Source organism: Triticum dicoccoides, chromosome 4A (assembly GCF_002162155.2).
Source record: "Triticum dicoccoides isolate Atlit2015 ecotype Zavitan chromosome 4A, WEW_v2.0, whole genome shotgun sequence".
Classification (NCBI taxonomy): domain Eukaryota; kingdom Viridiplantae; phylum Streptophyta; class Magnoliopsida; order Poales; family Poaceae; genus Triticum; species Triticum dicoccoides.
The window spans coordinates 585238959-585249801 of NC_041386.1; positions in this window are offsets into that span (position 1 = coordinate 585238959).

Sequence of the window (10843 nt, forward strand, 5' to 3'; positions counted from 1 at the left end):
GGGGGGCGCCGGCCCTAGGAGATGAGATCTCCTAGGGGGGCGGCGGCCAGGGCTGGAGTGCCCCCCAAGGCAAGGTGGGGCGCCCCCCACCCCTAGGGTTTCAACCCTAGGCGCATGGGGTGGGCCTAGGGGGCGCACCAGCCCACTATGGGCTGGTTCCCCTCCCCACGTTGGCCCATGGGGCCCTCCGGGATGGGCGGCCCCACCCGGTGGACCCCCGGGACCCTTCTGGTGGTCCCGGTACAATACCTGTGACCCCGAAACTTGTCCCAATGGCCGAAACAGCACTTCCTATATATAATTCTTTACCTTCGGACTATTCCGAAACTCCTCGTGATGTCCGGGATCTCATCCGGGACTCCGAACAACATTTGGGTTACTGCATATACATATCTTCACAACCCTAGCGTCACCGAACCTTAAGTGTGTAGACCCTACAGGTTCGGGAGACATGTAGACATGACCGAGACGACTCTCCGGTCAATAACCAACAGCGGGATCTGGATACCCATGTTGGCTCCCACATGCTCCTCGATGATCTCATCGGATGAACCACGACGTCGAGGATTCAAGCAACCCCATATACAATTCCCTTTGTCAATCGGTATGTTACTTGCCCGAGATTCGATCGTCGGTATCCCAATACCTTGTTCAATCTCGTTACCGGCAAGTCACTTTACTCGTACCGTAATGCATGATCCCGTGACCAGACACTTGGTCACTTTGAGCTCATAATGATGATGCATTACCGAGTGGGCCCAGTGATACCTCTCCGTCATACGGAGTGACAAATCCCAGTCTTGATCCGTGTCAACCCAACAAACACTTTCGGAGATACCCGTAGTATACCTTTATGGTCACCCAGTTACGTTGTGACGTTTGGTACACCCAAAGCACTCCTACGGTATCCGGGAGTTACACGATCTCATGGTCTAAGGAAAGGATACTTGACATTGGAAAAACTCTAGCAAACGAACTATACGATCTTTATGCTATGTTTAGGATTGGGTCTGGTCCATCACATCATTCTCCTAATGATGTGATCTCGTTATCAGTGACATCCAATGTCCATAGTCAGGAAACCATGACTATCTGTTGATCAACGAGCTAGTCAACTAGAGGCTTACTAGGGACATGTTGGTGTCTATTATTCACACATGTATTACGATTTCCGGATAACACAATTATAGCATGAATAAAGACAATTATGGAAATATAATAATAATGCTTTTATTATTGCCTGTAGGGCATATTTCCAACACTTAAGCCATATTTATTGCAATAAGTTCTCTTTTGAGACTATCGATGTAATAAGTGTGTGATTGCTACTCTGTTATAAATCCTTCGAAGTACTGTGTGTGTCAGTGTTACCGATCCAGGGATGACACTTATGCACAGAGATTCGACCGTTTGAGGTTGGATCGCTACATGAACGAGTAAAGAGACTTGCCGGTAACGAGATTGAACTAGGTATGATGATACCGACTATCGAATCTCAGGCAAGTAACATACCGATAACAAAGGAAATGACATATGTTGTTATGCTGTTTGAACGATAAAGATCTTTGATACGTCCATTTTGCATCATGCTTTTATATCGATATTTATTGCATTATGGGTTGTTATTACACATTATGTCACAATACTTATGCCTATTCTCTCTTATTTTACAAGGTTTACATAAAGAGGGAGAATGCCGGCAACTGGGATTCTGGGCTGGAAAAGGAGCAAATATTAGAGACCTATTCTGCACAGCTCCAAAAGTCCTGAAACTTCACGAAAGACGTTTTCAGAATATATAAAAAATACTGAGCGCAAGAAGTTCACCAGGGGGCACACCCTGCCCACAAGGGTGGGGGGCGTGCCCTACCCCCTGTGCGCGCCCCCTACCTCGTGGGCCCCGTGGTGACCCTCCGGTGGCCATCTTCTGCTATATGGAGTCTTTAGATGTGGAAAAAATCATAAGCCATCTTCCCTGACGAGACTCCGCCGCCACGAGGCGGAACCTTGGCGGAACCAATCTAGGGCTCTGGCGGAGCTGTTCTGCCCGGGAAACTTCCCTCCGGGAGGGGGAAATCATCGCCATCGTCATAACCAACGATCCTCTCATCAGGAGAGGGCAATCTCCATCAACATCTTCACCAGCACCATCTCCTCTCAAAACTCTAGTTCATCTCTTGTATCCAATTCTTGTCTCCAAGTCCGGGATTGGTACCCGTGGGTTGCTAGTAGTGTTAATTACTCCTTGTAGTTGATGCTAGTTGGTTTATTTGGTGGAAGATCATATGTTCAGATCCTATATGCATATTAATACCCCTCTGATTATGAACATGAATATGCTTTGTGAGAAGTTACGTTTGTTCCTGAGGACATGGGATAAGTCTTGCTGTTAGTAGTCATGTGAATTTGGTATTCGTTCGATATTTTGATGAGATGTATGTTGTCTCTCCTCTAGTGGTGTTATGTGAACGTCGACTACATGACACTTCACCATTATTTGGGCCTAGAGGAAGGCATTGGGAAGTAATAAGTAGATGATGGGTTGCTAGAGTGACAGAAGCTTAAACCCTAGTTTATGCGTTGCTTCGTAAGGGGCTGATTTGGATCCACATGTTTCATGCTATGGTTAGGTTTACCTTAATACTTTTGTTGTAGTTGAGGATGCTTGCAATAGAGGTTAATCATAAGTGGGATGCTTGTCCAAGTAAGGATAGTACCCAAGCACCGGTCCACCCACATATCAAATTATCAAAGTACTGAACGCGAATCATATGAACGTGATGAAAACTATCTTGGCGATATTCCCATGTATCCTCGGGAGCGCTTTACATCATATAAGAGTTTGTCCAGGCTTGTCCTTTGCTACAAAAAGGATTGGGCCACCTTGCTGCAGTTTATTTACTTTTGTTACTTGTTACTCGTTATAAATTATCCTATCACAAAACTATCTGTTACCTATTATTTCAATGCTTGCAGAGAATACCTTGCTGAAAACCGCTTATAATTTCCTTCTGCTCCTCGTTGGGTTTGACACTCTTACTTATCAAAAGGACTACGATAGATCCCCTGTACTTGTGGGTCATCAATATTCCTAGAATATGTAGGAGCCAATATGAGCATCTAGGTTCCGCTACTGGTTATTGACTGAAGATGTGTCTCGGTCATGTCTACATAGTTCTCGAACCCGTAGGGTCCGCACACTTAACGTTCGATGACGATTTGCATTATGAGTTATGTGATTTGATGACTGAAGTTTGTTCGGAGTCCTAGATGAGATCACCGACATGACGAGGAGTCTCGAAATGGTCGGGAGGTAAAGATTCATATATTGGAAGGTTGCATTTGGACATCGGAATGGTTCCAAGTGGTTCGGGCATTTTTTTTGGAGTACCGGGAGGTTATCGGACCCCTCCCCCCGGGAGAAGTACTGGGCCTATTGGGACTTATTGGAGGAGAGGAGAAAGGCCACACAAGAGGGGTGCGCCCCCCTTGCCCAAACCGAATTGGACTAGGGGAGGGGGCCCGCCCCCCTCTTTCCTTCTCCCTCTCTTTCGCTTCCCCTTTTCCCTCTCCGGTGGAAGGAAGGAGGGGGCCGAATGATGGGGTTATGTACCTAGGGTAGGGTCATGGACCTGATCTAAGTACCTTACCCAAGGACACCCTTAGAAGAAGTCGCCTTCCAGTCGACCAAGGAGGGACACACTCGACTGTCTTGAAGGACTCGACCACGAAGACTCACTCGACCACCAGAAGGTCAAGAGGCACTCTGCACTGCAACGGCCTGTAATCAAGTAGACTTTATGATAGTAAAGGCACTTTATGTGGGGCGTTACCAGTAACGCCCCAGACTTAACTCACCTTAAACCCTCTCCTACGTGGGCTGGCTGGGGTCCTGGCGCACTCTATATAAGCCACCCCCCTCCACAGGCAGAAGGGTTCGGCACCTTGTATCTCATATACTCATAATCCACTCGACCGCCTCCGGGCTCCGAGACGTAGGGCTATTACTTCTTCCGAGAAGGGCCTGAACTCGTACATCCTTTGTGCTTACAACCTCTCCATAGCTAGGACCTTGCCTCTCCATACCTACCCCCCACTCTACTGTCAGGCTTAGAACCACGACAGTTGGCGCCCACCGTGGGGCAGGTGTTTTAGCGATTTTTGTGGAGAAGTTGCAATTCTTCCGAGTACTTTCATCATGGTGTCTGCTGGAGTTTTGGCCGGGGGTCAAGAGATCCGTCTCGGCACTCTCACCTTCATCGCCGACGATTCCGCGTGGCTCCAGGAGGCTCCACTCGACGTTGATGCGCTCCCCGTCCGTGGTGCGACGCATTTTCGCGCATGTGTCCGCGGCGTTCTGCTGCGGCAACCGCCGACCCAGTATCGGTCGGCTCCTCCATCGTCCACCCTCCCGGTCTCCCGCCAGCGCAAGCGCTCGGGCCGGTCGAGGCTTCAGCGATGGGTGAGGCACGCGGTGGCTCGCCAATCGGCCACCATCCAAGTTGCGGCAATCGAGCCCGACGAATCTCTCTACGGCTTGTTCGATCTGTCAACTGGCTCCGTAGAGACTGCATCCGAGTGCGGAAGCAGTGATCCAGCGGCGGAAATCTTGATGGTCGACGGGCCCCACAGTCCCCCTGGCTTCGCCCGTGATGGTGGAGCAGGTGACGGCGGCGACCCTGCACGAGGCTACGAAGAGTACCAGCCCGAGCCACTCGACTCTCTGCAAAGAGAGGAACTTCGCCGCAGGAACGAGGATCCCCTGCGTACTCCCATCGCAGGAGAGACCCCCGAGGCTCGTGCCTTGGAGGAGGCACGTCTGGCCAATTTGGCCGAACGCACTCGACTGGAGAATCTTCAGCGAGCACTCGACGAGCGCACGCGGCAACGAGTTCCCGACACCAATCGACGTCAACTCTTCCCGCCGACTCAGGTATATCGAACCCCAATCCAGAATTTAGCAGCTGCGACCCGTATAGCAGAGTCCATCCAGCCTTCGCAGTCGGAAGCTGGCAGAGGTTTGCTGCAGATCAGGGATCTGCTCCGGGCAGCAGGAGATCAGAATTCAGCCGTGTCTCAGTCGCGCAACAGAATTCACAGTCGATCCGTCACTGCGAATACGGTTCAGTCGGCTCACAGCCCCAGATCGCCTCCGCGGTGTGAGGAGCGTGAGAATTGGCGAGGCCAATATGGTGACCGACTCGACCGAGATGATAGGCGTCGAGTGCCCCATTCCCCTCCGAGGGGTGGGTCCTACGCTCCTCGGTAGCAAGATGACAGGCGTCAGTACAGTACAGGGCGAAGGGTTCCAGTCGACCCCAGAGAACCAGGCTTCGACGCGCGATCCATTATCGTGCAAGGTTTGGTCGATCGGAACAGAGCCCATCGAGGCGGACTAGACAGAGATGTACCCACAAGCAGTCGAGTGCATGTTTCTGGTCCTGAATGTTTCAGCAGAGCTATCAGAGCCGCAGTTATCCCTCCCAATTTCAGGTTGGCAACAGGAGTCAGCAAGTTCACTGGTGAGTCTAAGCCTGAAACTTGGCTTGAAGATTACCGAGTGGCAGTTCAGATTGGTGGTGGGAACGACGAGGTGGCCATGAAGCACTTGCCCCTTATGCTGGAAGGTTCTGCCAGGGCATGGTTGACTCAGTTACCTCCTAGCAGCATTTACACTTGGGAAGATCTGTCCCGAGTGTTCGTCAGGACGTTTGAAGGAACTTGCAAGCGACCAGCTGGATTGACAGAGTTGCAAGTCTGCGTGCAGAAAGCTAATGAGACTCTCAGAGAGTATATTCAGAGGTGGATCACTTTGCACCACACTGTGGAGAATGTGTCTGATCATCAGGCAGTCTGCGCCTTCAAAGATGGCGTCAAGAACAGAGAACTGAGTTTGAAGTTTGGTCGAACCGGTGACATGACCTTGAGTCGGATGATGGAGATTGCTACCAAGTACGCCAACGGCGAAGAAGAAGACCGACTCCGAAGCGGCAAGCACAAGCCGAGTCAGTCGGAAAAAGGAAACACCAGTCGGAAACAAAAGCGGAAGGCTGAACCGGCAGCTCCTGGAGAGGCTCTGGCCGTGACTCAAGGAAAGTTTAAGGGGAAACCAAAAGGATCCTGGAACCCCAAGAAGGTAAAGGATAAAGAAGGGAACGACGTAATGGATATGCCATGTCACATCCATACGAAGAAAGACGAAGAGGGGAATATCATCTACCCGAAGCACACCACTCGCCAATGTCGACTCCTGATCCAGCAGTTTCAGGGAAAACAGTCTAAGGACAAGGAGAAGGAGTCAGACAAGGCCGAAGACAAGGAGGACAGTGAGGAAGGATATCCACATATCAACTCCACTCTGATGATCTTTGCAGATGTGGAAAGCAGGAGTCGACTGAAAGTCATTAACCGAGAGGTGAACATGGTTGCCCCAGCAAAAGCAAATTATCTGAAATGGTCTCAAACACCCATCACATTCGACCAATCTGATCACCCGACTCATATTGCCACCCCTGGGAGGCAAGCTTTGGTGGTCGATCCAGTTGTCGAAGGCACTCGACTGACAAAGGTGCTGATGGATGGTGGAAGCGGGCTGAATTTGTTGTATGCAGACACACTGAAAGGAATGGGCATTCCGATGTCCCGACTGAGCACTAGTAACATGAGCTTTCATGGAGTTATACCAGGGAAGAAGGCCGAGTCACTCGGCCAAATAGCTTTGGACGTGGTGTTTGGTGATTCGAAGCATTTTCGCAAAGAAAAGTTGACGTTTGAGGTCGTGGATTTTCAGAGTGCATATCATGCCATTTTGGGGAGACCAGCTTACGCACGATTCATGGCTCGACCATGTTACGTGTACCTCAAATTGAAGATGCCCGGCCCCAAAGGAGTGATCACTGTCACCGGTGATAGGAAAAAGGCAGAAGAGTGCTTTCAGAAGGGCTCCAAGATTGCCGATTCCCAGGTGACAGCGGTCGAGTTCGAGGAATACAAGCAAAATGCAGATCCGAGTGACTTGCTGCGATCAAAGAAACCCGCCACAGAGTCTGCATTCCAGTCGTCCGGTGAGACGAAGCCTGTTCACATTCACCCGACCGACCCCGATGCAGCTCCGACCCGCATCTCCACAACACTCGACCCAAAATAGGAAGAAGCGCTCATCCAGTTCCTCCGTGAGAACTGGGACATTTTTGCATGGAAGCCCGCTGACATGCCAGGTGTTCCCAGGGGACTGGCTGAGCATTGCCTAAGAGTCGACTCATCTGCAAAACCAGTCAAAGAGCATCTTCGGCGGTCCGCCGTCCAGAAGAGAAAAGCCATTGGTGAAGAAGTGGCTCGACTGTTGGCGGCAGGATTTATCCGAGAGATATACCACTCCGAGTGGCTCGCTAATGTCGTCATGGTCCCTAAGAAGGACAAGTCGCTCCGAATGTGCATTGATTTCAAGCACATCAACCGGGCCTGCCCAAAAGATCATTTTCCTCTCCCTCGCATAGATCAAATTGTTGACTCGACCGCGGGATGCGAGAGACTATCCTTTTTAGATGCCTACTCCGGGTACCACCAGATCCGTCTGTACGGACCCGACGAGGTAAAAACAGCTTTCATCACTCCATTCGGGTGCTTCTGCTATATCACCATGCCATTCGGCCTCAAGAATGCCGGAGCCACATTTATGCGAATGATTCAGAAGTGTCTACTCACTCAAATCAGTCGGAATGTGGAAGCATATATGGATGATATCGTTGTCAAATCACGAAAAGGTTCCGATCTGCTCGCTGATCTCGCCGAAACATTTGCCAACCTCAGAAGATATGATATCAAGCTCAATCCATCAAAGTGCACATTTGGAGTTCCTGGTGGCAAGTTACTCGGTTTTCTCGTTTCCGAACGGGGAATCGACGCTAACCCAGAAAAGATTGGCACTATTCTCCGAATGAAACGCCCTGTGCGAGTGCACGATGTCCAGAAGCTTACTGGATGCTTGGCCGCATTAAGTCAATTCATCTCACGACTCGGTGAAAAGGCATTGCCTCTTTACCGACTGATGAAGAAGACATACAAGTTCGAGTGGACTCCAGAAGCTGATGCAGCGTTTGCCGAGCTCAAAACTCTGCTCTCCACCCAGCCAGTGCTTGCTGCTCCAATCAGCAAAGAGCCTCTGTTGCTCTATATCGCAGCCACAGGACAAGTCGTCAGTACTGTGCTAACGGTCGAGCGGGAAGAAGAAGGAAAAGCTCTCAAAGTTCAGCGCCCAGTGTATTATTTGTCTGAAGTCTTGACTCCATCCAAGCAGAGATATCCTCATTATCAGAAGCTTGTGTATGGAATATACATGACCACAAAGAAGGTTGCTCATTATTTCTCTGATCATTCCATCACAGTCGTCAGCGACGCTCCACTATCAGAGATTTTGCACAACAGAGATGCAACTGGTCGAGTGGCCAAATGGGCGATTGAACTTCTGCCCCTTGATATCAAGTTTGAGGCAAAGAAAGCCATTAAGTCCCAGGCAATAGCAGATTTCCTCGCCGAGTGGATTGAACAGCAGCAGCCGACTGAAGTTCACTCGGAGCATTGGACCATGTTTTTTGATGGCTCTAAGATGTTGAATGGTTCCGGTGCTGGGGTTGTCCTGGTTTCCCCCAGAGGAGATAAGCTCATATATGTGCTCCAGATTCACTTTGATTCCTCCAACAATGAGGCAGAATATGAGGCCCTCTTATATGGGTTGCGCATGGCCATTTCACTCGGCGTCCGTCGCCTGATGGTCTATGGCGACTCGGATTTAGTGGTCAATCAGGTGATGAAAGAGTGGGACGTGAGAAGCCCAGCCATGACTGGATACTGCAGTGCAGTGAGGAAGCTGGAAAAGAAGTTCGAGGGGTTGGAGCTCCATCATATACCCCGACTGAAAAATCAAGCGGCTGATGATCTAGCAAAGATAGGTTCCAAGAGAGAAGCCATTCCGATGGTGTGTTCTTGGAGCATATACACACTCCGTCAGTCAAAGAAGATCCTTTCACCGAAGAAACTCCACAACCCAAAAGTGCCACAGATCCGACTGAAGTTGAAGTCCCAGCGGTGGTCGACTTGATCATGGAGGTTTTGGTGGTCATTCCCGACTGGACAGTCCCGTATGTCCCTTATATCCTGAGAAAAGAGCTTCCAGAGGATGAGGAAGAGGCTCGACAGATCGTCCGTCGATCTAAGGCCTTTACCGTAATCAAAGGACAATTATACAGAGAAAGCGCGACTGGAGTTAGTCAGAAGTGCATAACACCAGAAGAAGGTCGACTCATCCTCAATGATATTCACTCGGGGACCTGTGGTCATCATGCGTCCTCTCGGACCATCGTGGCCAAAGCATACCGAGCCGGATTTTACTGGCCAAAGGCGAATGAGATGGCAAAAGATATAGTGGATAAGTGCGAGGGATGTCAGTTCTACTCGAATATGTCGCACAAGCCTGCATCGGCCCTGAAGACCATCCCACTCGTCTGGCCTTTCGCAGTATGGGGACTGGACATGGTCGGTCCTTTGAGAACAGGACGAAGTGGCTTCACGCATGTACTGGTGGCAGTCGACAAGTTCACCAAGTGGATCGAGGCTAAACCAATCAAGAGCCTTGACACCGGTACTGCTGTTAGCTTCATCAGGGAACTAATATTCAGATATGGAGTCCCGCACGGCATCATTACGGATAATGGGTCGAACTTTGACTCAGAGGAATTCAGAGATTTCTGCAACTCCCAAGGCACACGGGTCGACTACGCTTCAGTCGCCCATCCGCAGTCGAATGGACAAGCAGAGCGAGCTAATGGACTGATTCTTAAGGGATTGAAGCCTCGACTGATGCGTGATCTCAAACACGCGGCTGGAGCCTGGGTAGACGAACTTCCCTCAGTGCTTTGGGGGCTGCGGACCACACCTAATCGGTCGACCGGAAGAACTCCATTCTTCTTGGTCTACGGAGCTGAAGCAGTCTTGCCGAGTGATCTTCTCCACAATGCTCCTCGAGTTGAAATCTACAACGAAGCAGAGGCTGAACAGGCGCGGCAGGACGCAGTCGACCTTTTAGAAGAAGAAAGGGAGATGGCTCTGATCCGCTCGACCATCTACCAACAAGATTTGCGTCGTTTCCACGCCAGAAATGTGAGAGGTCGAGCCTTCCAGGAAGGGGATTTAGTTCTCCGAGTGGATCAGCACAAACCACACAAGCTTGCTCCTTCTTGGGAAGGCCCCTTCATCGTCACCAAGGTTCTCCACAACGGGGCGTACCATGTTCACAACGTCGAGCATAATATCGACGAGCCCCGAGCTTGGAACGCGGAACTACTCCGCCCATTTTACACTTAAGTTTTATCACTCGGATGAGTTGCAATAAAGTACTTCTGTAGTTCATGGACCTCAAAATAATAGTGTCATAGTTCCTCCATAATTTCTGTCACTTTTTATTTTTGTCCAATAAAATTCCCCCTCAGTGGGTGACTTAGCTGCGAATCCGTTTCGCCTAAGTTTGTAAAAATCCTACCGAGTGGTGAGCCAGACTCCCACTCGGAGGCTTAGCTGCGAATCCGTTTCGCCTAAGTTATCAAAATCCTACCGAGTGAAGAGCAAGCCTCTCACTCGGGGGCTTAGCTGCAGCCCTGTGCTCGCCTAAGTTATAAAAATCCTACCGAGTGAAGAGCAACCCTCTCACTCGGGGGCTTAGCTGTAGTCCAAGCACTCGCCTAAGTTATCAAAATCCTACCGAGTGAAGAGCAACCCTCTCACTCGGGGGCTTAGCTGCAGTCGAAGCACTCGCCTAAGTTATCAAAATCCTACCGAGTGAAGAGCAACC